Genomic DNA, 19,509 nt, shown 5'->3' on the forward strand with positions numbered 1-19,509 from the left:
TTGACTCACAGTTGCCAACCACTTCTGTAGTTTATCCAGGGACGCAGGCGAAGACATGTTCAACTCGGTCCACAGACTGAAGACACACTGCCATGCCCCCACTGACTGCTACAGAGCACTAGTCGCCTGTCTCACAGCTGATACTTTTTTAAATGTAACATTGTATGTCCAAATCGCATCTGCACTGCACTTTCTTAGGCAATTTACAATACACACTTGAAGCTGATAAAATGAACGTTTCACAAGATATGCGTACTACATACTGACAGACAGACATTTTTCCAATTAGTAGGAAGAAGTGTAAAGACATGCTTTTGTACATTTCTAAAACCCTTGTGAATATAATTCGTGAGTAGTTATTGAATGTTTCAAATTGTTACCCACAAAAAAAACAACTAATGCTGCCTGATTTGCTTACAGTACATTCATTCAGGACATTCATCTCACTAAACCATGGTCAGAGTTGTGTGTTACGGGAGCTACAACTGTTGTGTCAGGGTCATAAAACCCACATTTACATTTGAAATAAACAAAATCCTACCAAGCATCTGAATCCTCAATTACAGTGCAATCACAATCAAGTGAATAATGTATGATCAATCAAATAGAGGAAAATTAAGGTATAGAGTACATGGCTTTTCATTTTTAAAGTCAGGCCCCAGTTGCAGTTGTAGCAATGGACAGTGCCAGCAAATGTTTAACAAACATTTCACACCTTGCTCTGTGATCAGGAATCAACATCGAGAGCACGAGCTGAGCACTATCAGTTTGTTTTATTGCTTTGCGTTTGCCAATATCGCACATTTGTGCACAACCTGAGCTCCCATTTAGAGACTGTTACAGTGTGGAAAAAAGCTCAAAAAAGATTACGATGCTGAGGGCCATAAAAACCTACATTAGATGGAGACTTATAGATTAGAGTTCCACCAGGCTCCTATAGCCTCAATTATAATGTCATCATAATTAAATTAACAGTGTATGATAAATTACCAAGGCCAAGAGTATGTTTTTTATTTTTTTTAAACTAGAAACAGTTAAATGATCAATAAAATGCAGGTGGGTAGAAGCAATTACAGTGTGAAATCGACAAAGAAGATACAGGTAATCAGTGTTGCCATGGGGGATCACTGTATTATTTTGGTTGGGTGGTCCTATAATCTAGTTCTGTCCAGTACAGTACCACTGTCTTTTCAACTCCCACTTTTCTCCGACTGAGTTGGTTCTGGCTTCAGTTTTTGTTTCATGTGACCATGTATAGAAGTGTAGATTTGGGTTTGGATATTTTTTATGTATCCTTTAATAAACCATAAAGTTTCCATCACATTTAGATTCAATATCTCCTCTGCCAGTGAGTCCTGAACCAAATCTGATATGCATCGGAGGTTCCCAAGAGTCACACTCACAGCATATTACAGTACAAGTCGCATTCACCCAATCACGGAGCGCTTCACTCTGCAGTCCTTTTTCTATCAAACACCATTCATACACTGTCGGCAAAGCCATCCGGGCCAACTTGGGATTCACTATCTTGCCCAAGGACTCTTCTGGTAGGACGACCCTATACTGCCTGAGCCCAGATACACTGAGCAATCTGGGGAGAAGGGTCTCCTGACCAAGAACCCAAGTCCCACAGACTGAGATCCTGTGCGGGGATTGGAGAGACCTGAAAGGACAACCATCTCTGCAACAATTATTCTTCTCTGTTCGGTTTATTGCGAGTGGCAACCATCATCAAGGTGCATTATGATCATCTTCTGCTGTACTTCTCTTTCCACCCACTGCAGCACTCGACTGATCTGGGCCTTATGACAGGAGCAATCAGGGGAGGAAGGTCCTTTCATTGAAGGGTCCAATCACTGTCCTGTTGACCTTAAGCACACAGCCAAGAGAGAAGCTTACGGACAACTCTTCCCAGTTAAAGGCCCTACTTGAACCCAAGTGAACAAACTTGGAGAGAAATGGTTGTGGTAACCTGGTTAACATATGATGCTCACTTGTGTTTTAAGATAAAACCCCTGAATCTGGAGTGTGAACTTCCTGACTTTATACTTTTTAGTGGTGGTTAAGGTGAACATCTACTGCAGACTTTAGCAAAACCCTAAGTGTCTAAATGAGGGACTTTAATGAGGAGTCCTATGAACAGGCCAGCAGTGGGTAAAATGCAAGGGTCATCCGTCTCAAATCCCTGGCAAAACACTGTAGTTCTGATAAAGGTGAGTTAAGGTTATTTTTCCAATGCCACAGTCATCCTAAAGGTACAGAAGACAGCTTGATATAAATTCTGCACTGCTGAAGTCATGGCTAGGAGTTAGCTGCTGAAGGTCACGTCAGTCTTTATTTCATTTAACCTTTATTTAATACGTGGAAAACAGTGATTGATGAGACTCTGTTTCCCAGAAGTGCCAAGATCTCAAACATGAGAAGAAAAATCAAACAAGAAAGAGAGCATAAATGTTTCCTTTGAGCAGTTAGGAAAGGAAAAGTTATTAAGGTGTTGATTTAATACATTTGAGACATTAGACATATATGCATTACGTAAAATAACACTACAGGTTACTGGAATGAAGAAGACCTGAGTAAGAGCATGTGGCGAAGAAAAAGAATGGCTTTTATAAAAACAAAACACCTTGCATATGCTAATGTTGATGCCTCAATGCAAACATGCTGCCAGACACAATGGGAGGAAGAAAAAAGATGATTAAATCACCTTGTGTTTGTGATACAAGATGAAGGATAGGTCCAAGAAAAAGACGATGTATTTATGTACTGTATTAAGTGTGTATATGCTTATATTATGTATGTATCTTTTTATGTATATGTATAAATGCACACCTCATACAACACACACATTTAAATCTATATAAATATGTATGTATATTTGTACCGTATTCATTTGTATAGTGTGTGTGTGTGTGTGTGTGTGTGTGTGTACACATACATACATATATACATACATACATACCCAAAAGTATTTGTATTAAAATTACAATATAGATGCAGAAATGATATTTTCCCCAAAACTGCAATAGCAGCAGAGAAGAATAGTCTACACAACAAAGAACTAAAACATAAGGCAGCTTCAAAGTGGCATAAAAAGTACTTTTCTGCTACCAAGAACAAAGCCTCAGCAGCAATTGTAAGAGAACTGAAGGAAAAAACAACAACAATGTGTTCTAAAGAGCACAGAGCCTCACAAACTGTAGGCCTGATCCTCCAAGATAACTTTGGATTGAGTTTTAAAAAATGCAAGTCCTGTGTGGCACTGTCAGTAGCTGTTACACTCAAGTCCTCCCATGATGGCTCTTTGATAAATTATTCCTGTTAAATCACAAGATTGGTCACTGTTTGATTCAACGGTTCATCCCATTACTCAACAAGCGAGTTGTGCATCCGCTCAAAACCACAGATGTACACTAAATCGCGAGCAGCCTGAGAACGACATTGCTGCAATTCTCATTGCTCCACAGTAACCCGATCAAAGAGCTCATTTGCAGAAGAGTCATCTGCTGAAATTACTTGGTGCTTCTGGGGCAATTGTTTGAGGAGGCAGAGGGGAATCATATGTTTTGATCCTTGTTGCGATGAGACCCATTTATGGACTTAATAATCAGCTCTCATCAAGAGTTGGTTTCAAATGAGTCAGGAGAGGAAAGTGACGGGAAAGGAGCATTGTTGTGGGTGTTTGCAGAGTCCTTCAGAAGCCCTCAGCTTAACCTTATTCTCACTCTGTACTTCCTGGGTGATCTATCCATGTACACGGATTCATATTTTGTTTATGCATCAGACTGAAAAGTTTGGTAAAGTAAGAGCTTGAGTGCAGTAAATATAGGCATATAGGTTAAAATCCCATCTGATATCCAACCAGATATTAGATGTATCCTCTATTTCTGTGTGGACGTCCCTTGACAAGGACAGCAAGAGTAAACTGTAGCATTTTTTTCCAGGCTGGATCGGATGGATCCTAATTACGACTTTCAATGGTTTATTGTATAAACCCCAAGTAAATTTAGTTCTCCCATAAAGGGCTGGATAGAACCCCAAAAAACAAACATTCCTTCCTTCAGACCTGGGTACAGATTCCTCTGTATATGTTTTTGTCTTCTCTCTTCATATGGTCGAGCTGGAGAGTTGTCCCTCTTTCAACATCTGTAGCTTTGGCGAAGTCAAAATGAGTCATTAGTGAGCCATTAATGCTCGTCCTGGGGAAAGAGTCCTGGGAAAAGCTTTATCCTTTAGTTCTCAATAGGGTCAGGGCCCACAGAATGTATGAATGTTGCTCTCTGGGACACAAATCCCTCTCGGTATTTCAAGCAATGTTAGCATAATTTTTTCAAGAAGAGACCTTGTAATGGGCCATTTACTGACTCGCATAAAAAATCATATGGAGCGACGCCGGCGAGCTAGTTCTGGCAGGCAACTCGAGCTGCGCTGTTTCAATCGTGTGACACTCATCATGTGACATACATCATGTGACACACATCATGTGACATACATCATGTGACATACTTCACTCGCCACTACCATCTACAGTACTCATCCACCTCATTAGGTGGTCTATTTAAGCAGAGGGAATTCCCATCCCTCTCTCTGCTTCCTAACTACTACGCAGTATCACAGACAATTGTCTCAGCCCCTCCACCACCCCAGCATCCACCTGTAGGCTCCGACGGGGGGTTACAGTATTAGCTCATCACTCCCATCAGTCCTGTGTATCATATGGGGGAGTGATTAAGTCGGAGCCTAGACGCCAAACACTAAACCTGTTCTACTGTTGAATAAACAAACATTCAAACGTGAGTTGTCTGACTGAACTGACTTTTTCGGAGGAAAAAAATGGCTCATCTCAATCTATTTATTTTTTCCCAAATGAAGTCATTTTCCTGATCAAATTTTGGAAAGTAAATATGTATTCAACCTCAAAATTATTTAAATATTGTATACATAAGTTTGGGTGTGTTTTCAATTACAATACAAAAATAATGATCCAACATTTTGTTGATTATGCTTCTTTACCGTCTTTGCAGGAGTTGGATGAGACGATTATTACCACTCTCTGTTCTGACTAAGTTTTAGTTTGAAAATGCTTCATCTCTGCTATGGAGATGGCTGATGTCAACACAGTTTTAGATTCCAGAGCTCACTTCTCGTCAGATTCACCAGATTATTCATTCAGGTAGTATCTGCTCTCCTCTTGTGATTTTGTGTCTCTTTGCTGCAAGGTTCCTTGTGAGGTTTTCATTGTTTTTCTAATACCTTTTCTCCACTGTCTCAGATGCCCTGTCTTCCTTTATCTTCATGCCTGCTCCAACATACAACGTTGGATCCCCTCGTTCAAATGGCCCTCCGCCATTCCAACATTCCCCACCACACCACGCTGCTCCTCAACTCCATTCACCTGTTCCCTTTCTCATCGTTCGAGTCGGCTTCTGGGCCCTCGTTGTAGATTATACAATCACAGCACAAGGTGGTGAGATGTATCAGCCTTGATGTCTGACTTGTCTTGTTTCTGCAACTTTATGTGTCAGTTTGATACAAGTGCTGCTGCATGTTCTTTGTGTTTGTGTTGCAGCTGCCAGCACAAGGCTGTGGATTGACGTTCAGTGAACAATAACCGGCATTATAACAGCCTTATATAAGAACAGGGCGTGAAGCTAATAGCAGCCTCTGAAACAGATAGATACATGAAACAAAAACATCCAACAGCTTAAATATCTGGATTTCATTTTAAATCATTGTTTCCATAAACTTATTGGAAATTTATTTCAAATAATAAACCCAATAAATCATCATTGAAACTCTTTTTTTTTCATGAAAACTGTTTTGCAGGCTCATCCGGCCCAGAATGGAGAAGCATGCAAGTGTCGCATCTGGTCATAAAAGGGTTAATGGTCTCAACCAAGCTCCAATTTAGCTTCTTCCATTTTGGATTTGGATTTAACATATCCATTACTGTCAGTTGGCAGAGTGGTGAACAGCTGACATTCCTTTAGAAGCATGTGGGGGAACACCAGACACCTTCATCCAATCTGTCCATGAATGACCAATCTTACCAAATGGCAACCGTAAGCTGCCATTAACCAATATACTGCCACTTTGCAGTCAACTTTAAAACGTTTTTTGTTTGTTTCTAAAAGAGCAAACCCCCCTGACACTTACTGCTTATGTTTTAAATGAATGGAGGCATTCTGATGTTTCTGAGTTGTTGTGTGTCACCCATAGACGACTACAGAAGCACACAGTACATCTCCTGTGATTTTCTTGACAGTGTGCGAACAGTTTTAGGTTGGATTTAATCATGTCTTCAAGTACTTAAGTAAAAATACTTCCTTCCTACCCTCGATGTGCACCTCGTCTCTCAGAGGCTGTTAAGCTCGGACTTTATGAAGTCGGGGCCTGAAGGTTTGAATTGATTCACTGTGACACTTTTGACATTTCTGGGCTACTGATCCTCTCTGAGCCACAGCGATCTGGTGTCAATGAGGAGGCAGAGAGCAGAGCTGTAAGTCTGGAACCTCTCAGCCCCAAAACAGCAGTTTCTCTCTGAAGCCAGACCTCAGCATGAGAAGTGTGTTGCGTAATCTGGAGTACAGTGTTTCATTTAACTGTGTAAAGAACTACCTTGACATTTTGATCTGTTTTGTGTAATTTTCAGTTTTTTTTTCTACACACTGGTAGAAAGGTCATTATAAATTACTAAACCAGTTGGTGTATTTATGACGATGATAAAACTATGCAATATTCTCACATCGTAGGGTAAAACAGTGTAGTGTCTCACCACTGAGGAAATAATGTGACGTTACAGCTTCTACAGAAGGTAATCATTTATGAGATGATATATTTTATCATTGCCCTCAAGATTTGAAGATACCAGTCTAATTTCCTGTGCCTCTGCTGCCTAATTATAGTCTACCTTTGTATCTCCATCTAGGGAAATTAAAGCAGCTATGTACTGTACATAAAAGCTACACTTGTCCATCCAAAGTTTAGGTAGCCACAGCAAAGTTGAACTTTATGCTGTAAAATGCCTGGAATCACTTGAGCCCTTGTCACATGAGATATGGTCTGGGATATTGAGGTTAAACACAAACACATTTAACCAACTCAACTTCTGGAACAGTACTTGTGCAACATTTACATCTGTTAATGTCGTATAACTGGGTCAGCAAAGTTTCCTTTGTATGTCCTGTATATTTAGATCATAAAGGGGCCACAATTTACACAGAGGGGCCACTTATATGTCCAACATCAAAGTATAGTTTCTAATTCAGCAAGGTGCTCATTTAAGTCATTTCTTGTTTACGGTTAGCTCTATAGCTTTAATTGAAAGCCACACATCATTGAATATATTTCAAGCACATTGTCTACTTAAAAAACAACAACTGACAGGAAAGGGGCACTTCAGGGGCCCATCAGATTTACCCCCTGGACCCATCCCTGGATTTACCCCTGAGTCACCTACTCTAGCTAAATGGGAGCAGAGAGAATAATACCATCTCCAATGAAGCTGCCATCAACAGTGACTGAAGGTTATTTCATGTGGGATAAAAATTGAGAGGATGGACATAGAACTTTATCTGAATACATCAAACAAGGAACTAAGATGGGCCCTTAAGGGTCATTCTCTAGTATTGGTGTAATATAGCTTGATGAGGGTAGATTGACTGTAAAGAAAGTGACAAAATCCCTGAGTCTTAGCACATCCTTCCACCAAGTTTCATGGTAAACCCGCAGAATAACAAACAAATATAAAATAAACTCTGTCGTTGACCCTTCCTGTATCACTCATTTCAAATGAAAAGCACTTTACTTCTTTTTTTAATTAAATTACAGGTCTTTCGAAAAAAAACAGACTATCGCTTATTCAAAACGCTGCTGAAGCAGACCTCACGAAAAACCAAGAAAAGTGAACAAATCATCCCAGTTCTCAGAACTTTACACTGGCTTCAAAAGATACAAAGAATTGACTTAAAACTACTTTTATTTACCTTCAAAGCTCTGAATGGTTTGGGGCTTACCCATAGGAAAGCTAGATCCCAGAAGAGATCTCATAGTTGTTTCTTTTATATCTTTTTGACACACATGAGACATTTTTAATACTAATGTGAGACTACGGGATTTTTTTCTACTATTTCTCAAATTCAGATCAGGAGAAACAACCACATATTGTCTCATTTATGTCTTTCTCTGATCAAAACAGAGATCTCTAAATAATCTTAAATAAGTCTAATTCAAGTCGACTGAAAATGGGAGCATGAGATCAGGGAAAGACCTCATCTCACTCACAGCTACGCCTCTTTGGATCTCATGACTATTCTCAAATATGTCTCTGTTTTCTCATTGTGACCTCAGGAGAAGTGACTGCATGTAAGCTCATCTGAGTCTTATTCTGATTAACAGAAGAGGTCTCTAAATGATCTCAATGAGTGTAATTCAAATCTTGGATCAAGGTTAGCTCCAATAAATCATAGCTATGACTCCTAGTATTGTGTGATTCTTCTGAAAAATGTCTCAGCTTTTTTTTAGTGACCCCACACAAGATGTGTTGTGTATTCTCTCTGTCCCCCCCCCCCCCGGGTGTCCATTCAGGTGCCACCCTTTTCCCTGCAGCTGCAGTGTGAGTGTTCACGGCTGGGCTCAATCACCAATCAAGGCCCTGGTGGTTAAGAGGCCCAGAGAAGCAGCCAGCCCCAGTGGGCCAAGTGGCAGCGCTCACGCTGTGTGTTGTGGTGATCTCCTCTGTTAAGTCATGTGTGCTGTTTTTTGGTTGAGTGACCATTTAGTTTGTTTAGGCTGTGGTTTTGAGTTTAACTCTTACTGCTGCAGTCTCGCTTTCCTTTTTAGAAAGTTGTTTTCAGTTCATTATTAATAAATGACTCTTTTTGTTCATTCATCTGTAACAAGTTGCAACGTAGTACTTTACAGAGTTTTGGAGACTCACTTACTTATACTACATTTTCAATTGTGCATTGTACTCAACTGTTTATCTGAACCCTGTTAGAAGTTACTGTGAAGAAAACAACTGAATTGAACATATTGTAAATTTCATGTCTCCAATATATTAACAGCATAACCACACCCAACTGGACCACCAACCACTTTGCAAACCTCTTTAGAGATTCATCCATTAAGGACCAGGGTTAGGGTTAGGGTTGTTTGTTACAATCTGTAGGTTACAATATAAAGTGCTAATGCAAGTAAATAATTAAATATACATCAATAAAAAGTGTGGAAAAGACAGCTGATCGTTGGTTACTGTGCAGATTATGTTTTTAATACACCAGCATTCTTTAAAAGAGTCTTGCTCTGAGCTTTGTCACCCACACTGCCTTTGCCATTCTCTATTCTCTATCCTGTTCTTTCTGCTAACATAAAGTGCCAATTTGGCCTCACCTGAGAAGTAGTTAAGGCCACTTCTTTTTCTTAAAATTATTGAAGCCCGCTCCCATGATAAAAACTTTCTATGTAAAAAATTACGTTAAAAAGACTAAAAACCGTTGTTAAAAGAGAGAAGAAACTTGTTAGTCTCTTGCACTCTGTAAAAACGTGATACAGTCTCACGCAGATCACAGAATGGACACATTAAGAACAGTTGGATTAAGAACAGAAATAAAAGTTTTGGAAGCAACGGCAGCGTGTTTTCTGGGGGCTGGGTCCAGTTTCTCCCCACCTCTGTGAACACACAGTTCACACAGTTCCTGTAGAGTTTGTCTTTATCAGCTCTGTGTAGGGTCAGTTTTAATTTGTTCACTATAGTGAGTAGGGGGCCGGTCTTTACCCCCAGCCCTGGGCTCAGGATGATCTCAGGGTAGGTGTATGCAGCATCAGGTTCAGCTTCTTTGTTGTGGTAGGCCATCAGGAGGCTCTGGGGTCTCATCTATAACCGTTGCATATGCACAAAACGGGGCCTGAAACTAAAAATGTGCGTATTTCCACGCAAACTCTGACCCATGCGTACAAACATTTTGGAGACGGGAAAGTGGCGATGCAGATGTGAAGTGGTGAACTGAAGCCAGATTATTGATCAACTTCAACATTAACATAAAAAACCCCCAAAACATAAGCACCCTTTAAGCATCTTAAAATATAAAACAACATCAAGCAGATTACGCATGCACATGTACTACAATAAAATAGCATTACAGTGTTGCTGAATATTTAAAATTAATAGTTTTTTGGTTTAGTAGGACTGTAGTTTCATATTTTTTTCTGTATAAAATCGCTGAAGTCAACAGATTGTCAGATTGTTGTAAACCTATAAATACTGCCGTCACAGTCGTGCGTGATGATGGATGATGGATGCACTGGCTCTATTGGAGGACTATGCTAACAGGCGAATTAGGAGGGAACGTGTGTTTAGGGACCACACAGATCTCTTGGCCCATGATGATGACTGGCTAATCAGCTGATTTAGATTCCCGAGAGCTGTGCTCTTGGATCTATGTGCTGAGCTGGGTCCAGCATTAGAGAGACCGACCCGACGTAACCGTGCCATCCCAGTACCAACATATTAACCACTCTGGGGTTTCTGGCAACCGGCTCTTATCAGCGGGAATTAGCCGACAGTTATGTGTTTGATATGATAGAAAATATATAATATTTTCCTTTCCGCCAAAGCCCCCTTTGAGAATAATATAATTATGTTAAATTCTATAGGTCGGGGATATCACAGTCATCCCTGAGTGTTGTGATGTCTGCAGTTTTGGATGTCATTATTAAATTAACTGCTCATTACATTAAGTTCCCTTACACTATGGGAGAACAGGCAAACATTAAAAGGCAATTTGAAGCACTCTCCGGTTTCCCAAATGTAATCGGCGCAATTGACTGCACTCATATTGCTATAAGGGCTCCATCAGAGAACGAGTATGTGTATGTTAACAGAAAACACGTGCACACTATAAACATTCAAATGATATGTGACTCAAACTTGGTCCTGATGAATGTGGTGACACGATGGCCTGGCTCTACACATCCAAGCCGGGGGCATCCTCTCCACCTACTGCCCCCATCGACTCTGGAGGAACAGAAACATAATTATTGTTCTTCACCACAAGTGGAATTCCTCATTTAATAAAAAAATCTAATTGTGCTTTACCTGTGTTGTCTGAGATCTCAGCCATGTCGGTGTCACCCTCCTTTTCAGACACAATGCCACTTAAACTGGTTTCCCCGAGAATCGAGGCCATCCTTAGCTCCACCGGTGAGAGCTCGGGTGTGCCCTGGCCCCCACCAGTAGCAGTCACACTCAGGCGGTGTGAAGCGATTCTCCGCTTTGTCTCTACGTACGATCCACGTACGAACATTTCCAGGTGGGCTGTGATTTATAAAGTGAACATTACATTCAGGTGTGCGTGCTCACGGTTTTATAAATCAGAATGTTCTTTTGTGTCCGCCATTTACGGCTTTTGTGCGCACGTACACTTTTACTATGAAACCCACGCACTGTTTTATAAATGAGACCCTGCTCTTTTCCAGAGAGCCTCTGGGTCCAGAGCTCCAGTTCAGCGCCAGCCCCACTGCATCCGCCAGCTGCTGCAGGGTCAGAGTCCCAGACCGGGTTGTGGTTTTGTTGCTGACGTCGAGTCTGGTGTGATGGAAATCTGGAAATACAAGAGGCTGGAAACACCAAAGTTATCTACATGTATTTTAATAGGGGCTTTCTGCAGAAAGGATCAACACAGAGAGTCACAAGGATCTCAGAGTGAAGATGGAGGACACTCAAATACAAGCATCTTATATAGGAGGACTAAGGCTGTCTCTCAGAACCAGTTAAGACTGGTTCTGTAGGCGCAGGAGAGAGAGGAGTCTAAACACAAACAACTGATTTACATTTGTTTCCTAAGGAGATAAGCAGACATACATTCCGTTCTTTGGAGGGTAAATAAGTGGCAAAAGGGTCTGGCAGTTTTCAGGTCATAAACAGTTCAGACCATAAAACAGCTCAGGTCATAAAAGTCTTTAGACAGGGATGCAAACGTTACTCTTCAACTTAGTTAATTTTTCCAGTACATTTCCCTCCTTTTTGTCATTTATGACAACATAAGAGAACTACTGTAAAAAAAATCAAATACATCAATTCACAAAGATTCAAAATGCATCATCATCATCACTGTAGTGCAAAGCAAACTGCCATCGTCGTGGACACAGGTATGCGTCGCAAAAGGGAGTAAGGACTGATAAGACCCGACTAAACAGCCAGTACAACATCATCACATTCTTCATCGCACAGAGTTATTCAGGGCAATTGCCTTTTAACAGGTCCAATGCCCTTGTTTGCTGGACGTCCGAACAGAATCTTAAATGGGCTCAATCCATATTTTGGTCTAATTCTCATTCTCATCTGCATGAGAACAAGCGAGAAACATTTAGTCCATGACAATCCAGTTTCCTCATAAAATTTAGCCAAATTGTTTTTTAGTGTGCCATTTTCTCTTTCCACCGCTCCACCACTGGATGGGTGGTAGGCACAATGTTGTCTCAAATCAATGCCCAAATATTTACTTGTTTTAATGCCGTACTAACAAATGGAATCCAAATCATGCATGCGTGACAACATTTCTGAGAGTAATTTGAAAACCCCCTTGTGAACCAGTGTTGTAAAATTGCAGCCAACATCGATCCTTTCGAAACATGTTCATCCCATGCGTTAACTTTGCATAATATGGAAACAGATAGTTTGGCAGACAAGGTTTATCATCAGAACCCACCCACACCCCATCTGTGTACGTGCAGCCAACATCTCCTCCAAAGTGCACGCTCATCTGCTGTGGCTCTAAGTTGGAGTTCCTGCAGGTCAGCTGTGGGGGTGGTTGGGTCGACCTGAAAGAGAATGTGTGAAGCAGGTAGTGGCTGGCGAGCAGTTGCTGTTGCATCCGCTCCGGCATTACCTTGTGATACTGGGTCATTATTAGAAGTGTGAGCATCACATTTACATACTGCAACCTGTTTGGGGAGGAGGATAGCATCAAGCATCTGAGACACTAGAGTATGATATACAATTGGTTTGTCTCTGTTTCCAAATCGTGCAAAATCATGTACTACACCACATGCATATCTGTCTTTGTAGATATTGACCCTTTTCCCTTCAGTCAATTTGCATGCTTCCATGAGATCAGTGAGCTCTGCTGCTTGTGCAGACAGAGAAACAGGGAGTGGTCGTGCAATCAATGTATCATGTGCTGTTACCACAGAGAAACTAACTTGATTTGCTCCCGTGTCTGAATTGCGAGATGCTGATCCATCCACAAACAGTTCAAAGTCTGGATTCTGCAATGGTGTTTCCTGTAAATCTGGTCTGGGGAAACAAACTTCAGTTATTGTTACTACACAGTTGTGTTGTTCACCATCTCCTTCTGTTGGAAGAAGTGTAGCCGGGTTAAGAACATTACATCTTTTCACTGTGATGTTAGGCATTTCCAACAGAATAGCATGATATCGAAGCCACCGTGCAGCAGACAAATGAGATGTCTTTTGTTCTAACAAAATCATAGACACAGCATGTGGGACCAGCAGGGTGAGTGGGGAGTATCCTACTAAATCCCTGGATGCCATTACAGCCTTCTCTGCAGCTGCTACAGCTCTGAGACAAGTAGGCAGGCCTGCAGCAACAGGATCAAGTTTTGCTGAAAAGAATGCCACAGGTCTATGTTTGCCACCATGTTCTGGGAGTAGCACTGATAGTAGCCCCCCTTCTCGTCAACTGCCTGTGTGAAAGCTCGGTCAGGGTTCGGTAGTCCTATAGTCGGGGTCGTTTGTAAGGTCAGTTTCAAGTCAGTGAAAGCTTTCTCTGTGTCATCAGTCCATGTCACCTTACTTTATGCTTGTAGGCCTTGCCCGTGTGCAATTGCACTGAGGGGCTCCTCGAGGACAGCATAGTTAGGAATAAATTATCTGCAAATAAGAACACATTCCCAGGAATGACATCACTTGTTTCTTTGTAACAAGTTTAGGAATATTTTAAATTACTGTTACTCTCTGAGGGGAGAGGGATTTGCCCTCTGCTGTGATCACATGCCCTAAAAATTTAACTTGTACAAACTGCAGATTTTCAGGCTTGCCTTAAGACCTTCTGCAGCTAGATGTTTTAATTTGAGCCACAGAATCCTTTTCACACTTTTCTTTAGTTGGAGCACAAATCATTAAATCAACATATTGTAAAAGTGCACTTCCTGGTGTTATCTCTAATGATCTTAAGCTTTCTTTTAGTGCCTGGTTGTAAATAGCCTTGACGAAGGCATGTGAATGTATAACTTTCTCTGTTAGACTCAACCGCAAACCAGTATTGGCTGTCTTTATCAATTTGAATGCTGAAAAATGCATTTGCCATCAACAACAGAGAACAATTTACTATCCTTCAGAACTTGCTAAAGGATTGTCTAAGAATTTGGAACAGACGGAGCGCATTGTTGTACTGCGGCGTTGACAACTTACAAATCTTGGATGAATCGCAAATCATCAGGTTGTGATTTATCAAAAATATGCTTCACCGGAAAAATCAAAGCGTGCACTAGTGAATCCTTGCAAGGAACAATTACACCTGCCTTCAATAGAGAGTTGAAAACTGGTGTAATACCATCGATGGCTTTCTGTTTCAATGGATATTGTCAGATCATGGTGTGATAACCACAGGTTCCATGTTTTAAATTAAACCCACATCATGATTACCTTGAGCCCTTGAAATGTTGTTTGCATAATGTAAATATACATGTGCATATTGGGCATCTATATGTGTGTCTGGTACCAGTTAAACAGCCCTGAATGTGTGAACAACAGATGTAAATCATTTTTTAAACACTTTCAAAACTGGATTATACTGAACCACAGGATCTGATGTCTTTTCCCAAACGTCAGCATTGACACATTTTTTTATCCACGGTCCCAAGTCTTGCCATTCATCATTTTAGTGTTTTGACAGCAAGACATGTGAGTGTGAACCAGGAACATCAAAAAAGGAAAGCAGCCTCTGAACATCTGTGAAGGAACTGAGAGGGTGACTTATTTTCTGGTTTGAGTAAAATTACAGAAACAGCACATCTATGTTCATTCCAGAACATGCAACTTAGTGTTAAATTCTCTTTCACACAACTTTCTTTACAACTTTCTCTAAACCATCTTTTTTCAAAACGTGCATCTTTCCCTTTGTGTTTGAGTGCAGTGCAGTGTAAATCTTCTGGATGCATACACGTGGTGTCTGTTCTTAGTGTGACTGAATGTGCCTTATCCACTAGATCTGTGTTGATTGATGTGACAACAGATCTTCCATTCATACGCATATAACAGTGAAGCAGCATTATACTTTATGCACGTGTAAATCTGTGGTGGATCCAGATCAGCCGTTCGGACCACTATGACTCCCTCTTGATGTGTGAGGTGTTCCTCACGGCCTTGTTCTTTGTTCAAAGTTGCTGGTTCCTCCAGCCCCGCCTCGGTTCAATCAGCCTTGTAAGCTTGTTGCTGTTTCTTCCGACAATTTCTTGCCCAATGTCCCTTCTCTCCACAGTGAAAACAAATGTCCCAATCATCATTCCACACGCCATCTCCCCTTCTTCCGTGAAATCCTCTTCTTTTGCGTCCGCGATGTAACTCTGAACATTGTCACTGAGGCTTTATGCAGATCAGTCTCTTTTCTTCTTCTTTTCTTCATGTTTAATTAACGTCTTTGCATCAACGGCATGTGTTTTTATTAAGTTCTTCCCGAGTCCCACTTGATGCCTGTACGTTTTAACAGGCTGGCAACATCAGGTCACTTCAACGATCGCGATTTGGGCTGGATCCTGTCTCAGTCCATATTGCCCACTTGTCTGGTGCGAGAGAAGAGAGGAGTTGCAGGTCTGGAATGTTATTAGCTGGAAAAGGTTGTTGTGGAGCCTGGGCTCCTGCCTGCGGAACATCCGCTTCTGGTGGAGCTTGGTGTTGTTCTGGTTGTCGTCTTCTCGGCGGGGAAGAGTCGAGGTCGGAAACCTGCATTTTGAGACACAGACATTTGTGAGGTGTTATCTGTCCCTGCCAGTGTGTGTTTTCTGTCCCTTTTGATGCAATTCTTCTAACCACATTCCACATACCTTCCTAACTGCCTGAAATTTTAGATTTACTTTTCTGGCCTGACTTACTTTTTTCTTTCTCCTTTAGCTTCAGTCTCAGCTGTTTTAGCTGCCTTATACTAAAACTTCCCCCAGTTGGAAACCCACATTCTTTCATCCACACTCGTACCTGGCTTAGTGCTGTGTCACCATCGGTCCTCCACATGAAGTTCATGTTAGGATTACTCAGATCAGTTCCATTATCCAAATCATCAAATTTTTTTTTACTGTTACTTTTACCCATATTTAAAAAATGTATGTTAAGTTTTAGTTACCTTAAGTCTTTAATCAATCTCCAAAACGCTATCGTAAGGAGCAAATAGGAAACTCAGTAATATAAACATCCTCAAAATAATGTAATACCCCCTACATAATATTACCAATAGTAATTTCCTTTTAATTACTTGGTCTCTGGTAATTTCTCAATTTATCTCTTTTTTTTTTTTTTTTTATCCATTTAATACACATTCAAATATCCTGCCTTTATCTGAACATGAATCATAGTGCCTTAAAGAAGTTCTCTACAGTTCTCTGCGCTTTTGGAGTCTTGTTTCAACAATGCAAATACAACTCAGTATTATGTCCTATCCTGTGGTTGTGCTCTTAACAAACTCTTTAAGGTACCTCGTCAGTCTACCTTCCAGGTTTCTTCTTAACCTTGGTTAAAAATGTACGGCTTTCAACCGTCTGGAGGATCTAATCCCCTTAGACCAACTTCTTCATAACACTATGTTTGCTGGTAAAAAATAATAAATAAAAATACACTTGAAATCTCAGATCCTCACCAGATAGATTGAAGCGCTGAGACGATCCGGGCTCGGGTCTCGGTCCCTGCATCTCACCTGTCCTAATGGGGAGGTTAAGGTTGGAAACTTTTTTCCAAGAAGATCACTCAACCGTAGACACCGAGTCCAGATGCGTCCAGTCATGCAATCCCACTTCTGACACCTAATTGTGATGGAAATCTGGAAATACAAGAGGCTGGAAACACCAAAGTTATCTACATGTATTTTAATAGGGGCTTTCTGCAGAAAGGATCAACACAGAGAGTCACAAGGATCTCAGAGTGAAGATGGAGGACACTCAAATACAAGCATCTTATATAGGAGGACTAAGGCTGTCTCTCAGAACCAGTTAAGACTGGTTCTGTAGGCACAGGAGAGAGAGGAATCTAAACACAAACAACTGATTTACATTTGTTTCCTAAGGAGATAAGCAGACATACATTCCGTTCTTTGGAGGGTAAATAAGTGGCAAAAGGGTCTGGCAGTTTTCAGGTCCTAAACAGTTCAGACCATAAAACAGCTCAGGTCATAAAAGTCTTTAGACAGGGATGCAAACGTTACTCTTCAACTATAAAATAGGTTTCAACCACACTTAGTTAATTTTTCCAGTACACTGGCTACGTGGATTAATGGCTTTCTCAACAACCAGTGCAGAGAGTCTGCTTTTGGGTACCTTTTATGGTAAAAAAGGGCCCATGATTTAAAAACACCTTGATTAAAAAGGGGGCAACCCACTTCATTTTAGCCAACACAACGCTGCTGTTGCCAAACTTGTGGTGGCAATTTCTGTGAATCAGCACAAAGTCAAACACTTCTTTATGTAAATTTAATCCAGCATCTGCAGATGGTCTCACAGTACACATCACCTGAATGTACAAATGAGCAAAGAACAGATGAAAGTTGTGTTCTTATAACCCACAGCCCCCTTCCATTGGGTATGTAAAGGTATTTATTACCCTCCTGATGTCTTATCAGGGTGGGAGATCAATCTTCCACATACACGTCTGCTCATGCAACATCACATCCACAAATGACAAAATTTCCATTACAACCTTCTCCCCCACAGCGAGGCCGATGTCCTCCACGCTGCAGGCAAAGGTGGCAGAGATTTTGATGCCATGTTTGGAGTTTCCCGCTGGCCATGGCGTCTGCCACGTTTTTGGCAGAAAGGACATTCAAGAGACACGGTGGGATTAATTTTAAAGATTAAACTATTTACAGCCAGCAGGGTTCTCCACTGCAGATCACCTGACCTCTTATTTAATGGTGATTTGTACAAAAGCCTCCATACTGGTTTGCAGTTGTATTGCACTCCCAGTCTCTCTCTCCACACCTTGTCTTTTCTCCCGCTCAGCTTCTTTTTGTGGACAGCCTGCACACAGGGTTCAAATAACGTTTTCCCATTCATCATGTGCAGGTCTGCAGCTGCAGCAGTTTTACCCACCAGTAAAGGTCCCTAATTCTGTCTGGTTGATTTCTAATTCCAGTTCAGGGAACGGATCTCCTTCATCTGGTGTCTCTGCTCCTGTCCAATAATCCTGCATCATCTGTTTCCTCTTTGCTCAGAGGAGCATTCATTTAAAATGCTTCTGGTGTGTCGGAGCGTCTGCCTCCGTGTTGTTAAATCCTGGACCTGCTACATCCACTATTTGTTTTAGCTTAACTGTCCCGGCTAAATGTAAACGTTTGGTGAGACCAGGTCTGCTGTTGTCCTGAACATCCAGCCGGGCCCCGTGGATCAGAGGTTCTTCCAGGAGCCAAAACAGTGAAGCTGCAGGCTCCAGTCAGTTCCATTTAATAATACATTTTTTTTAAAAAGGGTCAGAACTTCTCCCCTGCAGCTCTGAGGCAGAGATGAGTTGTTGAACACCTCAGTGAAGACCTCTAACACATCTTCTCCGATTTCAGGCCAGAAGGCTTTGAAAAATTCTGGTGGGAGTCCATCGATTCCAGGGGCCTTCCCCCCCTGCATGCTCTGCAGCGCCATTTATACTTCCTCTGAAGTCAGAGGACCCTCTATCTCTTTGTTGGTCTCCTCCGACAGACAGAGTAGTCGCTGTTAAATAGGTGGGAGTAAAAATCCACCGCTCTCTGCTGGATTTCACTGGCGTCAGTCATCAGTTGTCCTGTGTTGGATTGCAGACTGCTCTGGTGAGTCCATCAGAGCAGCGCTCTGAAAACGAAACCGGACTAGCGCCCCTGTGCCTTGAGGCCCAGCAGGTCTGCCAGTGCGGCTTTTTTGTTTTTGAGGTCTTTAATGCGGCCTCAATGTCCTGTGGACCGCAGCTCCACTATTTCCATCTGTAGTTCTCTCATAGATTTGGTGATATCACAAGAAACAGTGAGAGTACTGTTGACAAAGCTGCTTGATCTCCACCTTCCCATTGTCCCACCATAGTTTTAAAGATTTAAAATCGTTTTTTAAGTCTTTAAAACCGCTCCAGAAAAACCTAAAATCATATTTAAAGTGTTCATCTTTAAATATGATACCAATACAATCTCCTCCTAAAAATCTTCAATCTTAACTTTGCTTAAAACCTTTAAAAAGTTAAAATGCTCGACCTTTGCCCTCACCATCAGTAGTCTCCCCTCCACGGCCTGCTCCACCTCCAAAGACTCGTTAAACTCTTCGAGAAGAGTATCCC

Source organism: Hippoglossus hippoglossus, chromosome 10 (genome assembly GCF_009819705.1).
Source record: "Hippoglossus hippoglossus isolate fHipHip1 chromosome 10, fHipHip1.pri, whole genome shotgun sequence".
NCBI lineage: Eukaryota > Metazoa > Chordata > Actinopteri > Pleuronectiformes > Pleuronectidae > Hippoglossus > Hippoglossus hippoglossus.